The sequence below is a fragment of the Ambystoma mexicanum genome, chromosome 2p (genome assembly GCF_040938575.1).
Source record: "Ambystoma mexicanum isolate Mex_15411 chromosome 2p, UKY_AmexF1_1, whole genome shotgun sequence".
Taxonomy (NCBI): domain Eukaryota; kingdom Metazoa; phylum Chordata; class Amphibia; order Caudata; family Ambystomatidae; genus Ambystoma; species Ambystoma mexicanum.
In genome coordinates, this window is record NC_090923.1 from 91951692 (window position 1) to 91973351 (window position 21660).

The following is a 21660-nucleotide window of genomic DNA, read 5'->3' on the forward strand; positions in this document are numbered from 1 at the left end:
CTTTAAAATCTGCATGGAACTGGTCAATCCGGTTGCGGTCTCCACCTCTCCTGCTCCCTCTCAGGCCTTCTGTATGGCTCTGGCCTCTCACTTCTCTGCTAAAACTCAGGACATCCTGTCCACTATCTCCCCTTTCTCTTTCGGCCCCCCTTTGTTCATTTCTATCTCTCCTCCATCATGTCTCCTCTTTCTCTCTGGCAACACCTGATGAGGTTTCTAGACAAGCCTGATCCATGAAAGTATCGTCCAAACAGGTGCTCCCCAGCTCCTCCAGAACCATCAAGGACCATATTGACACCCTTGCTGCAGCCTTGGCCGATTTCTGTAAATACTCTTTCGCCACTGGAACGTTCCCCTCTCCCCTTAAGCACTTTCTTGTGCACCCACTCCTCAAGAAGCCGTCTACCGATCATACCTGCCTGGCAAACTATCGCCCAATCTCCATCACCGGTTTATTGGGCAAACTCTTGGAAAAATGCTAGCCATCTCCCAGTTTACTCTCTACATGGAATCGGTGGGTTGTCTCCATGACCATCAGTCTGGCTTCAGAGCTGCCAGAGGCACGGAAACTGCTCCCCTGAACACCCGTGAAGATCTGCTCTCTAACCTTGATTCCAGCATTCCTTATGTCCTAATCCTCCTTGATCTTTCCTCTACTTTCGACACAGTCAACCACGCCATCCTGATCAATCGACTACATGAGAACCTGGGCATCACGGATCAGGCCCTGGAGTGGCTAACCTCCTTCCTCTTGGGCTGCCCCGCCTAGGTCCAACTTGGTCCCTTTCTCTCCACCACCTCTCTCTCTACCTGTGGCATTCCCCAAGCCTCTATCCTCTCCCCTTGCTTTTTAAGCCTCTACTTGGCCCCTTTGGCCCACCTGATCTCTACCTTCTCCTCTAACTTTCAGTGTTATGTGGATGGCACTCAGTTTTCCTTCAGGCTCCTCTCTTTTCTCGTGCACTCAAGACTGTCTATCCGTGATTCAGGATTGGTGCACCTCCAACGACATCTGCCTTAGTGCCATTAAGATGGAGATCCTTCTCATTGGGACCCCTGCCCATGCTTTCCCTCTGACTCTAGCTGCCCACCTTGGGTCCTCTTCCTTTGCCTTCCTGCAAGGCAAAAACCTTTTGTGTCATCTTCGACTCCACTCTCGCTTTCTCTCCTCTCGGTCGTCGCCAAGAAGTCCCACTACCTACCAGCTGCTCCTCCTCAAAGGGACTCTTCCCTTTCTCACTTTCCTCCAGAAGCTCACTGTATCAAGACCCCTGTTTCTCTCTAGGCTGGACTACTGCAACAGCCTCTTTCTCAAGCTGCCTTCCTCTATTCTCCACCCTCTGCAACTAATACAGAACAGGACTGCAAGATTTATCCTTGGCCACAAGCCCAGGGATCATATCTCTCCAGCCCTCCCTACACTGGCTCCCGGTGGTTGCAAGAATCAAGTTCAAGACCCTTTGCATTGTACACAAGGCTTTCTGGGGTCGGGCCCATACTACATCCAACGCTCTCTTCCAAAATACCTTCTTTCTTGAGCCCTTCCCCTAGCTACTTCCAACTTTCTAAGGGCTAGACGCTTCTCCAGGCAGAGAGTGGAGGGTAGATCTCTCTCCTCTGCAGATGCCTCCATCTGGAATGGCCATCCTGCCCCTATAAAACTTGAGCGGACCACCTGATGTTCCAGAAGCAGCTAAAAACTTTCCTCTTCTCCTCTGCTTTCGCTCTCTCCCCGCCCCGGCTGACCTACCTGTCTGCTGTACCAACTGGTTGCTTGGCTACCCTCAGAGTCTCACTGAGTCCAGGCTCTTTCTTGATCAGTCACCCGTTGCACTGCCTCTGGCCTACCATGCACTTAGGTGCTGCAACTGTAACTCTACAGTCCCTTGTTCTCCTTGCACTACCCAGATCCACACTGCAATGGCTGCACTTACTCAGAGCATTACTTCCCTGTTTTCTGCTCCCTTCTTCCTTGCACTTCGCCGTCCCTCTCCCCCTGCATTTCTCATTCTCACACATGCACAATCTGAATGACACAAGGCCTATCTTGTCCCCCCTCTGTCTTCCCTCCCTTGCTTGTTGCACCTAGAAACACTTGTGTACAGGAGTGTTATAATATCTATCATATCATTTTATCACAGATACCCAAAAAAATATACAATGCCGCAGTAAGAAACGGCTAGACTGGCAGCACCCAAATGTCAGTCTAGCCAGGTAATTACACTTAGCAGGACTGCTTTATCAGAAATGCGCGGTTAAAAAAGTCACACCAAACTGACGAATAACTAGACTGGCTGTCCCAACATGCCTCTCTAGCCACTAATACCGCATATCAGGCCTGCTTAACCTGGACATGAACAACCATTATGATTTATCGCACAATTCCGCCACCCCACACATCCCCTCTCCCTCCCACGCCCTACCCTAACCTCCAAAATCGGCTCCTTGTCCCAGAATTACCTTCACGTCCCTCTTCCTTGTCCCAGAGCTTACGTTTGAGTCTACTTGCCTCATAGGTAAGCACTGGGATGAGGAAGAGTGGGATTAGGAGTAATGAAGATACAGATAGCTAAATCAGGCATTACCTCCATGTACCTCTATCTCATCCCAGTACTTGTGTATGAGTCATAGTGCCTCATACACCAGTACTGCCTCGTACACAAGTACAGGGGCGAGGAAGAATAGGGCTATGAGAAATGACGATTACCAATAAGTAATTAAGGCATTAAACACAAGTAGGGGCTTAACAATATTCAGTTGACTGGGCTGCAGCACTCACCCCTAGAAATTTTGGGCTATATTGACTCAAACTGGCTGACCTTCAGAGCAGTTGCCAGACAGAACAGGCACCTGGGTTTTGCTGTTAACAAGGGCCCAGCAATTACTAACGTAAAGCATTTCACTGTTAGTACCTGTATTCAAATGCCACATTTTTTAGGCAATTTAAAATGTGATGTGGGTTTAGTACTTTAATGCCAGGGAAGTGATTGGAAGGGTAGAAATGGAACAGGAGACTGCTCATTCTCACAGCAGTTCATAGTGGGTGCTTTCACACTTAAAAGAGAGAGTTAACTGCTTGTAACATTCAAGCTGCACTAGAATAGTCTCATTAAAATACAAAAAGAAGTTAGATGCCCCCACACAAATAAGTTTGCCCCTCCCCCCATGAAGTTAGCACCTCTCACAACATTAGAAGGTTCAGCCCCCTGAAATGTATCGGTTTGTTGTGCCCCTGAACACAAGCACACACACCATTCACCATATACACGCACGCACACACAGCTACCTATACATACATACATTTAAGTGTGCACCCTTTCACCATACACTCACACAGGCAGCCACCTATACATTTAAGTGTGCACACTTTTTCGGCATGCGGGCAGACCCAGGCAGCCACCCATACATTTAAGTGTGCACCCTTTCACCATACCCTCATACAGGCGGCCACCTACACATTTAAGTGTACACCATTTCACAATACACTCACACACGCACATGTCATGGGGTTGAGCGGGGCCCTATTACTTCAAAAAGAAATGGTTTCTTTTTTAAATCACTCTGACTTCATAAAGAAATGATTTCCGTTAAGGACCAAACCATAACGGAAATCATTTCTTTATGAAGGCAGAGCGACTTCAAAATTAACTATTTCTTTTTGAAGTCATAGGGCTCCACCACCCCATGACATGGAGGCCTCCAACCTGGAGTCATCCATGTCATGGGGTGGGGGGAGCACTCAGACTTCAAAAAGAAAATGTCTTTTTGTAGTCACTCTGCCTTCATAAAGACATTATTTCTTTTACATAAATAATGTCTTTATGAAGGCAGAGTAATTTCAAAAAGAAAAAAAAAAAAGATTTTGAAAAAATAATGTATTTCATTTTTTTCCAAGTGGGACCTCTCCCCGTACATGTGCTAGCGGGGTGGGAGTTTAGTAACAGCTGGGAGGGAGTCAGTGAGTGACGTCCCATCGGTTCGAGATGAGAGCCGGCAAAGAGCAGTTGATTCGAGCTGTGCAGGTGACAGGATCAGTGAGAAACGAAGCCGTGTTGAGGTGGTACGATATGTACATACACATCGGATCGAAGTGTTCGAGTGCAGCATTTGTGTGGTTCCAGACTGCAAGCAGGTGTCGAAAGGGTTTGAGACAGAAGTACGTTGCAGTTCGAAACAGTGCTTGATTCAGTGTGGACCATGGTGGACACTAGTGCCAGTATGATTGTCCAGGTGACGGCAAGGATGCTGGTAACTGAATGCACAGAGAAGTTCAAGCAATTCGAGGGGGCGTTCAAAGATCACTGATTCAAGGAGTCCCACAGAGCATGGTCAATTGTCAATGAAGATCAGCAATGAAGGTACTGTCAATTTCGACTGGTTTGAAGGCTGCAAGTTCGAGCCGAGGCAATGACGCAGTTAGCTGGTACGGTGCGGATTCAAACTTTTTTGAACATGCATCAAAGTGGTTTGAGGTGGGAGAAAGCCCAAGGCAGCTCCGAGAGTCCTGTTGGCACATGTGTGATATCATATTGGATGTGGCTGCAATGATTATAAGTAGTACCATACACCGTGCCGTAACTCAGACATAGATTTATCTTTAGAGTGTATCCTGCCACGTTCCTGGCTACTTATGATCATCATAGTTTTGGTAAAGGGGTGCATATCCTAAATGCAGCGCGTGCACTGCAGAGACTTGGCTGTCACTGCAACTGTGATCTGTGAATCCACTATGTGCCACTGAAAGAACAGGCGCTGCAATCAAGATACTGATGCAGGAGGCCACCAGGCGGCGCAGAGATGAAGTTCACTCTGTGTTGAGCTCCGCTTCCAAGGGCCGTTCTGAGGGTTAAGCCCCACCACGAAGCTCTCCCAGAGGAAGTTAACCACCCCACGGGTTGCGTGAGCCCCAGGAGCGTACCCCGGTCTGACTCAGTGCCAAGGACAGCTGTAACGCCGGCCTGGAAGGCTCTGCCTTCACTGCAACCGAGCTCCACTCCAACTGACAACAATGTGGAACTTCCCTTGCCTCATTTACGACAGGGAATCCTGATGGCTGCCACTCCTCCCCACCTGGCTGCAATCTCCAGACCGGGCTGGAGCTGGTGACTCCCCCGGCGAAGCGGGAGCTTGATTGGTGTTCCGCCCCCCCTCCATCCGAGAGCAGTGGTGAGGGAACTCACCCCCAAGAGCACAGGAACTGCCCGGAACAGGTCGGGCCGAAGACGGAGCCCAGCTGCCCCATTGAGGAGAGCAGGTACTCAGCCCCAGGAGGTGCCCCAGTCCCTATAATGGAAAGCGGCCCCCAAGGTGGCCTCCACTGTGATAGCCCAGCATGGATCTTGGATTGGGATCTGGCTGGGAGGTGCCCCCCCCGTATTGGATGAAACAGGGGGCAATTGATCAGGAGGTGAGGGGGGCCTAGAAGAGGCACACACAGTGAAGACATAGGCCCACAGTGGACCCAGACAGGAGATGGGAGAGGGCCAGGAGACCAGCAGACGCGGTCCTGACCCCCGTCCCCGCGACTCACCAGTTAATGTTATCTAAGGCCCATATATAAGGCTCTTAGCCTTTCTGGTGCCTTTCCGGGCCATGTAGGGTGCCTTGCACCCCCACATTATGCCTATCTACAGTGCCTTCCATCCTGCATCCCTCATCACTCCTGGCATCCACCTAAGTGCCTCCCTGCCCTACCATCGAGCAGCCCTACTAGCAAAGTAAGATGCAACGACAACCCCCCTCCCTCAAAACCTGCCTGACCTCCCTGAACCATTGGGACCACATCACCGTTCACTTCTCTACTGTCATGTTCTACACTATTTGGCTCCTGTTCTCATTAACGTGACAACGTGCACCTCACCTGCCCTCCCTCCCCTCAACCTCCCCCCTCCACGCTCTGCTCCGGTACACTCTCAAATATGTTGCTCTCACCTACACGTAATAACATGTTCGATGCAGCCCCCTTGCAACACATGGAGAGGCTTTCCAAACTGTGTACCCTGGACAATTTTGCTCCTTGCCTACTTGTAACTGCATGTTTGATGTAGCCCCCTTGCAACATGAAGAGAGGCTTTCCAAACTGGGCACCCTGATAAATTTTGCTCTTTGCATCCACCGTAACCAAAGTATGTATCCTACGATGTATGCAACTGTTGTAACCAACCATTTTAAGCAAAAAGCACCCAGATGCCTCCGGGTGCAGTGCTCTATTCAAATGTCTAAATAAATAAATAAATAAACAAATAAAGAAATCATAATGTTCCTATGTGATGGTTTAAAACGTTTTAGGATCATGCATCCTAAGCCGCTACTCAATCTATATGGGATGCACACATTAAATGAGGCTATGGCATTTTGCAAATCAATCAGCAATTGGAACAGCATTTATTTTGTTTCAAGATTTATAAGGTAAGGTAAGATAGCTCAACGGGTTTAGCGCTCGCTGCTGCGATCTGAGCATCATCTGCAGGTCGCAGATTCAAATCCCAGCAAGGCCAACTCAGCCTTTCATCCTTCCGAGGTTTATAAATGAGTGCCAATTTCGATTGGGTGATATTGTATGTAAATATGTGATCTGTAAAGCACTTTGGATTAAGGCGCTATATAAATAACACATCATTATCATACAGAGACCTTGGCCAAGGAGGCTCCTCTTGGCCAAGTGTTGAGCTTTTATTTGAAAGGAAAAACTTAGTTGCTGCTAATATGATTATTAATGTGACTTTTAGTATTTGTAACTGCTATTTTATACTTGCATTTAATATGGTGATTTGGCACAGATTTTTTTTTTTTTACAAAGATGGACGATTTTTCAGGGAAAATAAGTCAGTTTTCGCTTTCTATGGTGGCCATTGAAAATCAATGGAAAAAGGCAGGCAAACAAAATGGCCGCCATGGAAAGGGAGAAGGGACTAGAGATAGTCCCTTCTCCCTTTCCATGGCGGCCATTCAAAAAATAGGGAAAATGTAAACAAAGAAAATGGCCGCCATGGAAAAGATAGAAAGGACTACGTGTAGTCACTTCTTCCTTTCCATGACAACCTGTTGTGGATCAGGAGCGGATGAGCTGAGGACCGAAGTGTTCGCAGCACGTCCGCTTCCAAAATGGACAAAAAATAAGGTAAGTGGGGTTGGGACGGTGGGGAGGGGATTCTTTGGATTCAGGGGGCATGGGGAGGCAACAACACTTACCTTGATCCCCGACGTGGGAAGATGGTAGCCTCCAGTCGTGTGGTGGCTCAGAGCGGGGATTACCCCGTTCCGAGCCTCCTCATTGGCTGTATGGCTGCCACACCGGGGACATGGAAGGAATGTTATGGGGAGAGGGTTTCATGCGGGGGGAAACGGAGCCTGGTCCGTTTCTCGGATGGGAACTAGACACGGCAGCAGAGTTTGAACGAGGAGAGCGGAAGAATTGCTTGGGGAACTAGACACTGTGGAGGGACGCTAGCAGAGGCCCATTCCTCTAACAGGAACTAGGGACGGTGGCTCTGTTGCAGGGGAGAGGAGACTCTCAGAGAAGGCGGACCCAGGCAGGGCAGAGCAGTGACTGGGTGGAGGGTGCTGGGTTCGAGGAGGAGGAGCGGTCTCTGGAGTCGGATGCAAGGAGTGAGAGTGCTCAGAGGAGGCGGTAAGAATGGGTAAGGGGAAAGGGAAGGTTGGAAAGAAAGGGGGGGTGGAGGAGGAGGAGGCAAAGAGGGGGAAGGCATCTTCTGTGAAATTTACACCTGTGGAGGGGGGCAATGGGGGAAATGAAGGACGGCATCGCAGCAGATCCCCTCAGAGGGATGATGAAGGGGGGCTGGCCCGGGACATCTCAGGGTCGGGGGCTCCAGAAAAATGCGTTTTGGAGGGGCTGGAAGTCTCAGTGAGCAGTAAGTCTGAAGAGAAGATGCAGTCTGATAGTGTGTGGAAGGTAGTGTTGAAACCTGAAAATCGTGACAAGACGTTTCTGGGGGTGAATCCGACGGAGATTGCTAGATGGTTGAAGGCAGCAGTGGGAGATGTTTCCCGGGTACAAGTGGTGGCTGGGGGTCGGTTGTTGGTGGAGGGGTCGGATGCTGATAGCAAAGCAAAGATTCTGGAGATGCATTGTCTGGGTAGGCATGCGGTAAGAGTGTTTGATCAAAGTGGAGTGTCTTGTAAGGGGGTGCTGTATGGAGTGCCAGTGGTTATGAGTATGTCTGAGGTGGAGGAGCTACTAGCGGGAGTGGGGGTGGTGGAGGCGCGGAGGTTGGGGGGGAGAGATGCACATGGGGATGTGGGGTCTACAACTGTGGCAGTGAGATTTGAGAGAACGGAGTGTCCGGAGGTGGTGGAGATGGCTTATCAGAGGTATCGTGTGAAAGCATATGTGGCAATGCCATTAAGGTGTTATAAATGTCAACGATTTGGACATGTGGCGAGAGCATGCAGGAATGAGAGACATTGTGGGAGGTGTGGTGGAGAGCATGATATAAAGGAATGTAAGGTGGGGATGTGAGAGTTACAGGGTGGCGAGAGAAGTGGTACAGGTGAGGGCGGCGGAAGGTCTGTCTTATGCGCAGGCTGTTGCAAAGGTGAAACCAGTACGGGTAGTGAGTGAGGTGAGTGAGAAAAAGTTGGTGGTGGATGAGGTTGTGGGAAGAAAGAAAGTGTTGGGTGAAGTGAAAGGTGTAGAAATGGTGGTTGTTCCGAAAACTGAGTTTTTGTGTTTTATAGTGAATGTGCTGGATCTGGTTCAAGGGAATACGTCTATCAGTACATCAGATCTTACGAAAGGAGTAGTGGAAGCTGGGAGGAGGTTTTTGAATGTTGTAGATGTATCAGAAGAAGATGTGTTTAAGAAGGTTGCTAAAGTGCGGAAGCTGAGTGGGGTGCCGGCATGAGGATTTTGCAGTGGAATGCGAGGAGTTTGTTGAAGAATGGACAGGAGTTGAAAGTCGTGTTGTGTGAGGAGTTGAATGTTGACGTGGTTTGTATTCAGGAGACGTGGTTGAGGGGTGATTTGAGATTTGTGATACCAGGTTTTGAGTTGTTTCGTAAGGATAGGTTGGAGGGGAGAGGGGGGGGGTGTGGCTTTAGCAGTTCAAAAGGGGTTGATTGCAAGGGAAATTGTGGTGGATGGAGCAGTAGAGGCGATTGGGGCAGGGATTCGGGTAGGAGGATCGGAAGTATTGGTGCTGAATCATTATAATCCGTGTGAGGTGGTGGAAGTGGGTGTGTTGACTGGAGTGATAAGAGGACATGTGGGACCGTGTGTTTAGTGTGGCGATTTTAACAGTGCCAACACGTTGTGGGGTAGTGATAGGACAGATATGAATGGAGAATTGTTGGAAGACATGGCGGATGAATTGAGTCTGGTATTGCTGAATGATGGGACGGGTACGAGGTTGGATGTGAGGACTGGGAAGCTGTCGTGCTTGGATTTGACCTGGGTGACTGCTGCAATTGCAGGTGAATGTGATTGGAAGGTGCGTGAGGATGGAGACATGGGGAGTGATCATTCTGCTATTTTGGTAACTGTGAGGGGTGAGGTAGGGATCAGGTCACGTATGACTGGGAGTCGGTTGAATTTTAGGAAGGCTGATTGGGAGGTGTATAAGGGAGTGTGTCGGGATTTGATTGTTCCAAGGGGAAGAGAGAGGGGGTTGGATGAATGGAATGAGCATCTGGTGCAGGGAATGAAAGCAGCGTCTGTGGCAGCAATTCCGGAGGTTGAGAAGGGGAAGGGTGGGAAGATCGAGGTTCCTTGGTGGTCGGTGGAATGTTCAAGAGCAGTGGCGGCACGAAAGAAGGCTAGAGCAAGAGCGGTGAGAACGGGAATGTTGGTGGATTTGGTGGCATATAAGAAGGCTAAGGCGGTGGTGCAGAGGGTGATTAGGGAAAGAAAGAGAGGATATTGGAGGGGCTATTGTGGGTCCCTGGGGAGTGATTCGGGTGTGAGTGAGGTTTGGAAACAGTTCAAGCGGATGTCCGGATTAATGAGGTCGCAGGGTGGTATGTCTGTGTTGTTGAAAGGGGAAGAGGTGATTAGTGAGGATGGGGATAAGGCAAATTTGTTGGGGGAATATTTTGCGGGGGTTCACAGTTCAAGGAACTTCCCAGAAGAGGTGAGGATCCGAATGGGTGTGGTAGAGGAGGAAACGCGGGAGGTGGTGGCGAATGTTGGGCCTTGGGAGGAGCAATATGAGGTTTCATTTTCGATGGTAGAGTTGAATGGAGCGATTCGGAAGGGGAAGTGGTCTAGCCCTGGAGTGGATGGAATTATGTATGTATTTTTGGAGAAGTTGCCTGAGGAATGTAAGTCGGAGGTATTAGCGTTGTTCAATGAGATCTGGAAGAATGGAGTTTTGCCGAAAATGTGGAAAAGAGCGATTGTAGTGGCGATTTTGAAGGGTGGCAAGGTTCCTACAGAGTGTAAGTCATATAGACCGATTGCGTTGACTGTTGTGTTGTGTAAGGTTATGGAACGGATGGTGGTTGAGCGATTGGGGTTTTATTTGGAGTCGAATGGATGTTTGAGTGACTTTCAGAGTGGGTTCAGGAGGAATCGGTCGGTGGCTGATCCATTAGTGAGATTAGTGACTGGGGTGGAGGAGGCATTATGTGATGGAGAGTTGGTGGGAGCGTTCTTTTTGGATTTGGAGAAGGCGTATGATATGGTGTGGAAGGGAGGGTTGTTAGTGAGACTGTTGGAGATGGGTGTGAAGGGAAGAATGTTTTTCGGTGGATCAAGGCATTCTTGGCAGATAGGACATTTCAGGTGAGAGTGAGGGGGGTGCTGTCTGAAGTTTGGAAGATGGAGAATGGGACACCGCAGGGGAGTGTGATTAGTGCGATGCTGTTTAATGCGATGGTGGATGGGTTAATTCGAGCTTTGGCGGGAATTGGGTGTCAGGTGGATTTCTTCGCGGATGATGGTGTGGTCTGGGTAAGAGGGCGGTGTTTGTTGTTGGTACAGAGACGGTTGCAAGCTGCGATTGTACTCATGGAGGAGTGGTGTGGGAAATGGGGTTTCTCGGTGTCTGTGGATAAGAGTGTGAGTATGGTGTTCTCAAGGAAAAGAGTGCAGCAGGAGTTGAATTTGGTTTTGAAAGGTGTGAGGGTGAAGAGCGTGGAAGAGTTTCGGTACTTGGGGGTGATTCTGGATAGAAAGTTGAATTGGAATATGCAAGTGGATGGTGTGGTGGATAAGTGTAAACGCAGGCTGAATTTGTTGAGGGCGGTGACTGGGAAAGAATGGGGTGCGCAACAGAAGTGTTTACGAATGTTGTATAAGGGGTTGATTTTGAGTGTGATGGATTTTGGGTGTCAGTGGGTTACACGTCCAGTCAGAAGTTGCGGTTAGATAGAGTACAGGCGAGGGCATTGAGAGTGTGTTCGGGTGTGATGAGGTCCTCCCCAGTAAAAGCGGTTCAGGTGCTTGTGGGAGAGATGCCATTGGGGTTGAGGAGGGATGCGTTAAATATGAGATGGTGGGTGAAGTGTAGTGCGAAGAGTGTGGCTCATCCGGTGCGTGAATGTTTGAAGTATAATTGGAGGTTTGACTATTACAGGGATCGGTGGAGGAGGAAGGGGGGCACTTTTGGGTTTCACATGTGGGAGAAGGGAGTGCAGTGGGGTGTGGGTGATTTGATGATTGTGACAGATACGGATTTGGAGAGAAGGCAGAGGTGGATGATGAGATCTCCAAAGGTGTGTTTGGAGTTGGCGAATGTGGTATCGCAGAAGAGAGGTATGCGGGGTGAGATCAAAGCTTTGGGTCAGGAGTATGTGGCAGGAAAGGAAGGATACAAGGTGTTTAGGGATGGTTCAAAGGATCCTATGTCTGGGAGAGTGGGAATGGCGTATTATCTAGAAAGCATTGGGGAGTATAAAATAGGACGACTGACGAATGATGTGTCTATTTGTACGGCTGAGTTGGTGGCGATTGCATTGGTGATTGACAGGGTGTATGAGTTGGGGTATGAGAAAGTGGTGGTGTTCTCAGATTCATTGAGTGGGTTACAGGCGATTGTGGCAGGGGATGGTGATAGGAAGGATGTGATTTTGGACGTTAGGATGAAGATTGATCGGTGTGTGCGCGGGGGTATGGATTTGGAGTTGGCGTGGGTTCCCAGTCACAGTGGCATTTTGGGAAATGAGTTGGTGGATCTGGCGGCGGGTGAGGGTATGAGGAGGGGAGCGATTGATGTGAGGTTGCCTTTGAGTGTGGATGAGGTGAAGGCTGTGATGATGAGACGGGTCCTGGATGAGTGGCAGGAGAGGTGGGTGAATGGGGTGAAGGGCAGGTGGATTTTCGGTGTTCGTGGGAAAGTGTCGGTGAAGGTGGATGCAGGGAGATCAGAATGGAGGAGGGGGGAGGAGGTGATGCTGAATCGGTTGAGGATAGGTCATGTGGGGCTGAATGACTGTCTATTTCGAATAGGAAAGCGTGAATCAAGGGACTGTGCGGTGTGTGGGGTGCCTGAAACGGTGGGACATTTTTTGATTAGGTGTGAAAGACATGTTACAGAGAGAGAATTGATGAGGGTTCGGTTGACTGCGTTGGGTGTGGCTGAGCTGAGTGAGAGGATTATACTAGGAGGTAATGGGGAGAGAGGCAGGAGGGGGAATAGTGTGTTGTTGGATTTTGTGAGGCAGACGGGGAGGTGGGAGGAGTTGTGAGCTTAAATGGAGCCAAATAATAATTAGTGGGTACGGTGCACATCATCCTATTGGATGGGGAAGTGCCTGCGTGGGTCCGCCCACGCTTCCGATAATTAAGAAGAAGAAGAAGAAGGAGAGGTTTTCACAGTCAGGTAATGCCCCAGCAAGGACCAATGAGATTGCAAGTTACAATTTCATTGTCCCTCGCGGGTACTAATAAAATTAAAACCTAGGTACTTGTACATATCTACTTTAGACAGTAGACACTCCCAAACATGCCAATTAAAGCTCTTATTCTTCTGAGAGTGTTTAGAGGCCCAAACCATTATGTTAGATTTACCAATATTGATCTGCAGATTCTATGACAAGACAGGAGGCTCATATTATGCATTACAATCTTTACTCTGAAACCACAGCAGCAAAGAAAAAACTTTTACAAACAAAAAAGTTTCAACAACAGAACTAGATAAAGTTCAATGTCAATGCATGGGGAACTCCCCAAACCATCATGGAGGATAGGTCATACCCTGCAGGGGACCAATGAGCAGGGACCCTCCTTTATATATGTCCATTACTCTAACGCCAACCCCTCTTTCTTTGCTGCTGACACCACAGAGCTAAGTCACCCCTTTCAGTTGTGTCTTACATTGTTTGTCAGTAGTAGGCTTTATTAGTTTGAATATGACATATATTATTTATATGGTAAATATGTGTTAATTACCTTTTATTATAAAGGAATTTGTGTATTTGATACAATGTATCTGGATAGCCGCGTGCGGCCGTTGGTTTCATTTTGGTGTCTTTCAAAAAGAAAATATGTATTATGCTCATACTTCCTGTTTCAGCTGAAGCAGTGGTACAATGGTTGAATTTCGGACTACAGTCCATGAGGTTGTGAGTTCGAGGGAGCTCTCTAATTTATTTCTTCTTTAAAAATTTCTCGCGCTTGTAAACTCAGGTGTTTCTAGTGCATTAATCAACTCGCTCCCGGCGTGCGCGAGAGCAGTGTTGTTTACACTGTTCCCTCTTCATTTCGCCTGTTTGAATTCGTGCCCCTTGACAGATTTATGGTCACCTGGGGATTCCAGGTGCTGCAGGCTTTGGGTTCGGCCTGCCCCTGTGGCTTATGTTTGTAACAAAAGCCTCTGTTTCAGTACTAAGCCAAGTTAGCTCAAATATAGAGCTGCAGGTCTCCCATGCAGAAAGACCCGGGTTCGCGGCCGACCAGCGCATGTTTATTTGTATATTTTAAGATTAGATATTTTAATTGTTATATTTTAAATAATTGTATTTTACAATGGAGGTATTTGATTGTCACCTTTTTTGCTCAGTTGAGCAGGGATTTCCTAATGGGCATTTGGTCGGTTCATGACTTCTTCAGAAAGATTATAGCACAAACATTTTAATAGTAAAAATGTGGTTTTGTTAAATGTTTGTAATTTCGTATCCCTGGTGACACAACACATTTCCTTACCTTTAGTGCTGGAAAGAAAGAATGTTTACTGATAGACTGTGGGTTTGTTAGGTCAAAGTCTGACCATCCAGCGCAAGAGCCCGATGCACTGCCAGTCTGCAGTTTTATTTTATTTTCTTTGTTTATTTATTCATTTACTTATTTCTTAAGTTATGTGCTTTGCCTTCACTGTAGGTGCCATAAGTTCGGTTTCAGGTTCAGCCTGATTCTATTGCGAGGTTACCCCCTCGTGTACTGCTGATTATCACGCCCTGCTCGGGCGAGCAGTTGGAGGTGCACTTGCTCAGTGTATCCTACCTTCAACTTGACAGTTTTCTTTTGTTTGGGTTATCTTCCCTGGAAAGGTGCAGTCACCTGCTCGGTGGCAAGGTTGCCTGGGGTTTCTGCGAGGGGTCCCCTTCTATACGGCTGTGTCCACACCCTGCTAGGGTGAGCAGTTGAGGTACACTTGCTCAGTGTTTCCTCCCTTAAAGTGGGCAACTTGGGTAATTACCTTAACTGGCATGCACCATAACCTGCTCGGTTTCAGGCTCTGCCTGACTTCTAATGCGAGGTTACCCCCTCGTGTACTGCTGATTATCACGCCCTGCTCGGGCGAGCAGTTGGAGGTGCACTTGCTCAGTGTATTCCTTCCTTAAGGTCGGCAGCTTTGTTTAGGTGCTGCATATGGCTGACGCCATTGTTTGGTCTTGTAGGCGTGCAGTAACCTGCTCGGTTTGAGGCTTCGCCTTGTTCCTACTGCGAGGTGCTCCCTCGTGTACTATTGGTTGCCTCACCCTGCTGGGGTGAGCAGTTGAGGTGCACTTGCTCAGTGTACGCTTTGATAAACAATATGTTTAAGTGTTGACTGGAACACATTTGCGTTTTTTCAGAATTGTCAGTGGCCCAGAAAGCTCAGTGAGTATCAGCTTATATAAGGGCCGGGGATTCGGTCCCCTGTGAGGGCGTAACCCCTCTTCTTTGGATATTTTATATATATTTCATATATTATATATTCTTTATTTATTAAGTGCTTTAAAGAAAAGAGTGTGGAAGTGGTTGTAAACAGACCCATATGGGGTTGTACCTTCCTCTCTAACCATCTATCTGGTGTTATCATTCATCTTTTAGTTAAAAATTCTGTCACCCTTTACCTTAGTTAGTTTCAGGACAACTCAGTCCTTTCCTTAGGTTTTGATTCCCGACCTCAATTGCTCCACCCAATACCAGTGCTGATTAAGCTACAGTATTTTCTCTCAACATGAGGAAGAATAAAGATGATGCGTTATGCCTCTATTGAGGTCTGTAGGGCTTAAGGCTCTCTTTAGTGGGGACGTTTGTTCTCCCCTACTTTTGTCCCATTGGACATTCCTTATTCTTTTGGTTTCTGGTGGAGACAGGGTCAGCTCGAGGGTAACCGTTCAGTTTTTTACATGACAAGTTGAGCAACCATGTTTTACTTGGATGGAGTGTTTGGAAACACTTGATGGTATCAGTTAGACGAGTTGCCAAATAATAACTTGCTGGCGCCTGCCTCATGTTTTTCCTCCCAAAGCTTGGCCTATGGTTCAGCTAACCGTCTAACAGTGTGTTGCAACTTCTCCTCTGCTCGAGGAGTACACGGAGGCTTCTGTACCCTCATGAGCGTTGCTTAACCTCTTTAGAGTGCTGTTTTCATATCCGTGCTGACCGTTCTGATACAGGTTCCTAATTTTGGAAAGGTCTACATCAGTCTTTTATCCTGCTGAGATCGATAAGTGAACACCTCACACCACACGACGCTCGTAGTAGTGTTAAGCACCACTCATATACCTGAGGGTTCGTAGTACTGTATAAGTACTGTTTTGCTATGGACAATGTGCTTAGTTTTTTCCTTCCCCTGATTCCCTTAGTGGCCAGTCAGCCTCACATGAATACAGTGACTCAGACCTCAGGGTTTGAGGGGACAGTGGTCCCAGATTTCTTCTCAACCTTGCATTTACAGGGCATTGATAATTATCCAGAGTTCTTTCCCCCTCATTCCCCTTCCTGCCATCCTTGGGGGAGATTGCATCATAATATTACGCCTCTGGGAGTATCCAATGGTTTCAGTTTTCCTGCCATCCTTGGGGGAGATTGCATCATAATATTACACCTCTGGGAGTATCCAATGGTTTCAGTTTTTTCCTTTTTACAGGAGTTCTGGCGGGTGACCAGTGCAGACTCGCACTGAGCATTTCCCTCCCGTCTGTTACTTTCCTTTGTGCTAATCTCTGGTATTTCAATAAGTTAACTGGAGTCTGTCCAGTCAGGGGATTGGTTAGAGGCGCTAGTGGGTATTTATTTCTCTTAACGGTGTAAAGCGGGGCTTTAATGTGGTCCTCAGGGTAGTTTTCTTTCTGGATTGCAAGGTTTTTCCTTTGGATAAGTGGGGGAGGTTTCTCCTCTTTTGGGAAGGCTCAATATCCCTTGGTGGGATAGAGGGGTCTGGGAGTGATACTATCCCCCATCCACGTTATGACCCTCTATCACGATGCGTTCCAGAGTCTATACATTAACTTTCAGACGGTGTCTGCCGCTACGATTACCAGAGTGCTGGGATATATATTTGGTTGATGACTTGATTATCATAGTCACCTGCATGGCAGGTGGACCTTTGGGGTTTTCACAAGAGTTTGTTTGCAGTAAGGTGCCAGCTCAGGGTGCTGTGAGCTTCAAAGATCTGCAAATTGGCTGAAATATAGGTTGGACCTCTTCTGGTGTACACCTTCAGTTTAACCATTTAGTGATCAGTTCTTTGCAGTTTAGAGTCTTGCTAAGATTTTGGAAATTTGGTGTCCTCCTTCGGTTACTTTTGATCCGCTAGGGGATTTATCACCAGGGAGGAGGGATCAAGGTTCAAGCACCGGGCATACCTACAAAGGAGTTTAGATATCACTATAATGGTAGTGATTGGATGTCGGATACATTTTTTCTTCTTGCCAAGTTTGGCCTCTTAAGGATCAGGTTTATAATATCTGCCTTTTGTCATGGTAGCAGAGTCCTTCTTCAAGAGTTCGGGAGGTCTGAGGGTCTCCGTGTTGGCGGTTTGACGGGTTTACCTTCTCAGGTGGGGCCCTCTCTTCCATTCTGCTTCTGCCTCCAGAAGACTTCCCTCCTTAGTATACACATATGTCTGAAGACAATTGTAGATTAATTCTATTGCTTTTCAGCTCCGCTCAGGATGGATTGTCCTATTACAAAATTTATAAAAATGATTTTTTACTCCCATTTTACCCTTTTGAAGATTTGTCTTTCCCTCTTGGTTCCCCAGTGTAGTTCTGTGACATGCCCTGTTTCTAATGCGATATCTTCCTTTAATGCATGGGATGGAACCTATAAGACTTTCACCCCTATGGGGTACTTTTCTTTATCTCCAGGAGAGCTAGGTGTTTGTTTTCATTGGTTTGCTTTCTAGGTCCCCAAAAATGGTACGAATTTAAGTGTTTTGAATATTTGATTGAACAACATAGGTGTTTATTTCAGATGGTTTTGTCCTAACCTATTAGTATAGGAAAACTTTGTTCAATGTTTTCCCCTCTTTTAACCAGTTGGTTTTGGTGGCCTGTAAGGAACGCTGGATTTGGCACATTCCTGTTTTTCTTGCAGTGGATTTGACTTTGCCTTATAAGACAGCTTTTCGGGCAACCTAGTCTTGGGCAATTCTCTGATTGGTCAACAGATTGATTTAATGAAAGCATTTAAAAAATGTTACCTTTCCTTTAATTTTATTATATTATCTATTATATTGGATCATTTTGTACTTACTAATGAGATGCAAGGGCTTTGAACTTGCATAATATGAGCCTCCTGTCTTGTCATAGAATGACTAATCCCCCACACTAACGTGAGATGGGGGTTTAGATTCTATTAAAGACAAGGAGGCGATTATTATCCCTCCCACCCACCCTGGATATGATATGATATGATATGACAATTGTGATACGCATGTACACAGGTGGTTCAAGTGAGAACATTCTTTGGTTTGTTGTTCTTCCCAACCACCCACCCTTCTTGCTTGTTGTTCTTACAGGTACGAGTTGAGGTTCTGCTCAGGAGTGTGGATCGCAGTTACAAGTTCTGGAGTGCGTGATTTCGGGTGAGAAGTCCTATCCAGAAGAACTTCTTCATTGCTTCAGGCTGCGGAAAGGTTGAGATCTCCGGTTTCGCTGGATCCTTTTTCTCTGCGCTACGCAGTTCAACCGTTCCATTGGGCGTCTGGTGCAAGTCAGCTGCAGAAAGAGGGGTTGGCGTTAGAGTAATGGACATATATAAAGGAGGGTCCCTGCTCATTGGTCCCCTGCAGGGTATGACCTATCCTCCATGATGGTTTGGGGAGTTCCCCATGCATTGACATTGAACTTTATCTAGTTCTGTTGTTGAAACTTTTTTGTTTGTAAAAGTTTTTTCTTTGCTGCTGTGGTTTCAGAGTAAAGATTGTAATGCATAATAATCGCCTCCTTGTCTTTAATAGAATCTAAACCCCCATCTCACGTTAGTGTGGGGGATTAGTCATTATTTACAAGAGAGTATGCTTGAAGAGCATTCAGAGACCTTTGCACATCCACCAGTGTTCTTTCTATCAGAACCCATTTGTCAGCATAGAACAACCAGTGAACTGCCTGTCCCCCAATTTGTGGGAGATTTTCTCTTACATCATCCATAGACTCCCCAAAGTCAGACACATAGAGGTTAAATAATGCAGGGTCCAAAATGCAGCCCTGCTTTAATCCTCTGTGTGTCAAGACTTTTCTGGAGAGCCTACCTTGCTAGAGTAGCCTAACATAGAGGGAGGTATTTATGTGTACGTTTATTATCATCAGCAGAAATCCCTCGGGGAACCCCCATTTTCACATTTTAGCCCACAGTCTACCTTTATCTTATAAAAAGGTGTTTCCATACTTCTCTCTGCCGTTCCTTTGTCCCGAACGGTTCTACTTATTCTTTGGGTCTCTTTTGTTATAACGGGCTGGTCAAGGTGAACCACCTAAGGGCGTGTTCTGGCTGCAGAGGCATCAGGCGCCTTTTCGGTGACCTCTCTGCTTCACCGCCAGTTACCTCCTTTCTAACCCCATGGATGTGACCAGGGGTGGACTTGCAGACCCTCAGGGGTGTCGGCGTGTTTTGTGCAGCCTGTGGTTAAATGACAGGCCGCGCTGTAGCGAGGATAGGGATTTAATTTGGCCGAAGACGAACGGCCCCTCTTCAACAAAATGGCACCTGATGCGGCATCTGAGTGCCCTGCTGAGACAACTTGCTGGCCCATTGGCACTGCGGGCTGGTATGGACCCGAGGGAGCCGCTAGTGCATACCGGAGCACCGCAGAGTGGAGGAGCGCTTGGCGGAGTGCAATGCCAGCAGGGAGATGGCTGGTGGTCGAGTGCCTAAACAGACAGGGAAGCTTTCGGTCTCTTGGGCGGCTGGTATGCACAGCAGGGTTCCGGTGAAATGGCCCTTGCAGCGGGAGCTGGAGGGTCGGTGACTGTGGCTCCCCAAGAATTGCTGCCGAATCCAGCTGAGCTGTGACTAGTGGCCCTGAGTTCCTACGGTGAGAGAGAGGCGCTGTGTAATGTAATGCCGGCGGATTCGAAGGCTGCAAATCCCCATTGAATTTTCGGCTCCATGACAAGTGAGCTGGGCATTTACTGCGGTATTGGGGGCCTTCTCGAGCACCTCACATGCCCCAGACGCATGCCTTACCCTATTTGCAGCGACATCTGGAAGGTGGGGCACCTTTACCTGCTCCCCTCATGTAAAGCTGCACTACCTGCATCCTCTGCATCCACCTACCAGGAGTTGATTTGGCACTGTGCCACTCCCCACAAGTAGGCCTCACCCTTATTTGCAGTGACTTCAGCCTTTTTCATCAGGAGTGGAGGGGCACCTTTATCCTTCCGCTGCACCAGCACTGTTCCTTATTTGCTTGGGTCTCTCCTCGGCCGTGTGTGGGCCCATGTCCCTTGCCTACGCCTGTGTGCTCCGGGGTTTGCATCTTCTTTTGTTCTTTGCCTTCAATGCGCTGGAGGCCTTTTCTTCTTCGTCCTCTTCACCAGGTTTGCGCACTACAGCAATATTTGTTTCAATTTGGCAAAAGTCAAATGCTTGATTCTCTCTGGGTGCTTTTCCTGATGGTTGAGTCTTCCAAGTGCTTGTCTTCTGAGAAGTCAACATCTTAACAGCATTTTCATGCAAGATTGTGCAGTTGCCCCTTCCTCGTTGGACCGGGACTTTCCTGAAAGTTTGAGACCTCCAACTTGCCTCACCGAACCTACTTCTTCTCTCACTACATTTTTGACCCTGTTTTTGAAATTTGCATTTAGGAATGCACGATTTTTACATCTCTGCACCCTCTTTGCATTGCTTCTGTGCCTCTGTTTTTAAATTCAAATTTAGGTGTGCACTTTTTACATTTCTGCACCTTCTCTGCATTGCATCTGTGCCCCAGTTTTTGAAATTCAAATTTAAATGTGTGCGCCTTCTTTGCATTGCATTTGTGTCCCTGTATTTGAATTTCGAATTTGCTTTTAGATTGCATCTGTGCCTCATGTAACTACTAGACCACCTGGTGAGTTTAGCTCGAACTGTGCTGGCCAGCCCCTCTGCTTTTATCCCTCAACTAACCTCTGCCGCCTTTATGGCTCTCGCCATCTCATCTCACCCATCTTCTCTAACTGCTACACTATCACCTATTCTCCCTCTCTTACGAAGTCTGGAAGGAAAAAACATAAAAAAAGACATCCTGTCCACGAACCCAGGCTTACCCACTGTAGAAACCCATGTCAGCGCAACGTCCTGACAGGTCTTTACTGATATCCACTTCTCTGTACCTTCTCCAGATCTATGGACTCCTCATCTCCTCTCCACTCTCCTCCCTTTCACATCCTCTCCCATTAGTGGTGAGACAAAGTGAGAAGTCTGCATGGCTGGCTTCTCATCATCACGCTACATCATTAATGTCTTCCACACAGGCACTATCTTGGTTCAGTGTCCTCAACCCAACCTCCTCCTCTTTGACCGGCGCCTGCTGTCCCTCATTAACTTACTTCCTTCACCTGCCTCTTTCCCTACCGCTCCCTCTGACCCTCCCCCTCTGACTGGTGTACCACGTCCCTGTACTCCACCCCAGAAAACCTTCAAAGGCGGAGACCTCCTTCACCTGGTTACTCTTAACGCCCGCTCAGCCATCAAACACTCTGCCAACATCTGCCCCCTTCTTCAAGACACTGACCTTGACATTCTCGCTCTTACTGAGACATGGTTCAATTCCAGCTCAGCCACTGCTTTTGACTCCCTTCTCACTGATGTCATCAAGATCATCTCCAAGCCAGAACCTCATTGTGCTGACAGTGGGGCTGCCTTAATCTTCCCTGAGTGGGTTCCTTCTTCCGTCATACCCATCCAGCTCTACTCTTCCTTTGAGAGTCTGGTCTGCAAGCTGATCATCTCTCCCACCTTCTCTCGGACCATTGCTATCATCTGCAGGCCTCCTGGCACTGCCACCCTGTTCCTCTCTGAATGGGCTGATTTCTGCTCCTCCCTACTCTCAGACACCTCTTACC

General features: G+C 47.8%; 2 long non-coding RNA genes across 2 annotated transcripts in view; both read left to right on the forward strand.

Moving 5' to 3' along the window:
- Window positions 1–21660, forward strand: part of LOC138565834 (uncharacterized) — a 73716-nt gene that overhangs the window by 39027 nt on the left and 13029 nt on the right. The gene's annotated exons all lie outside the window — the stretch shown is intronic.
- Window positions 13234–18554, forward strand: LOC138566246 (uncharacterized). Its single transcript, XR_011301877.1, has 2 exons — window positions 13234–13332; window positions 18135–18554. It is a non-coding gene; the product is annotated as an uncharacterized lncRNA (long non-coding RNA).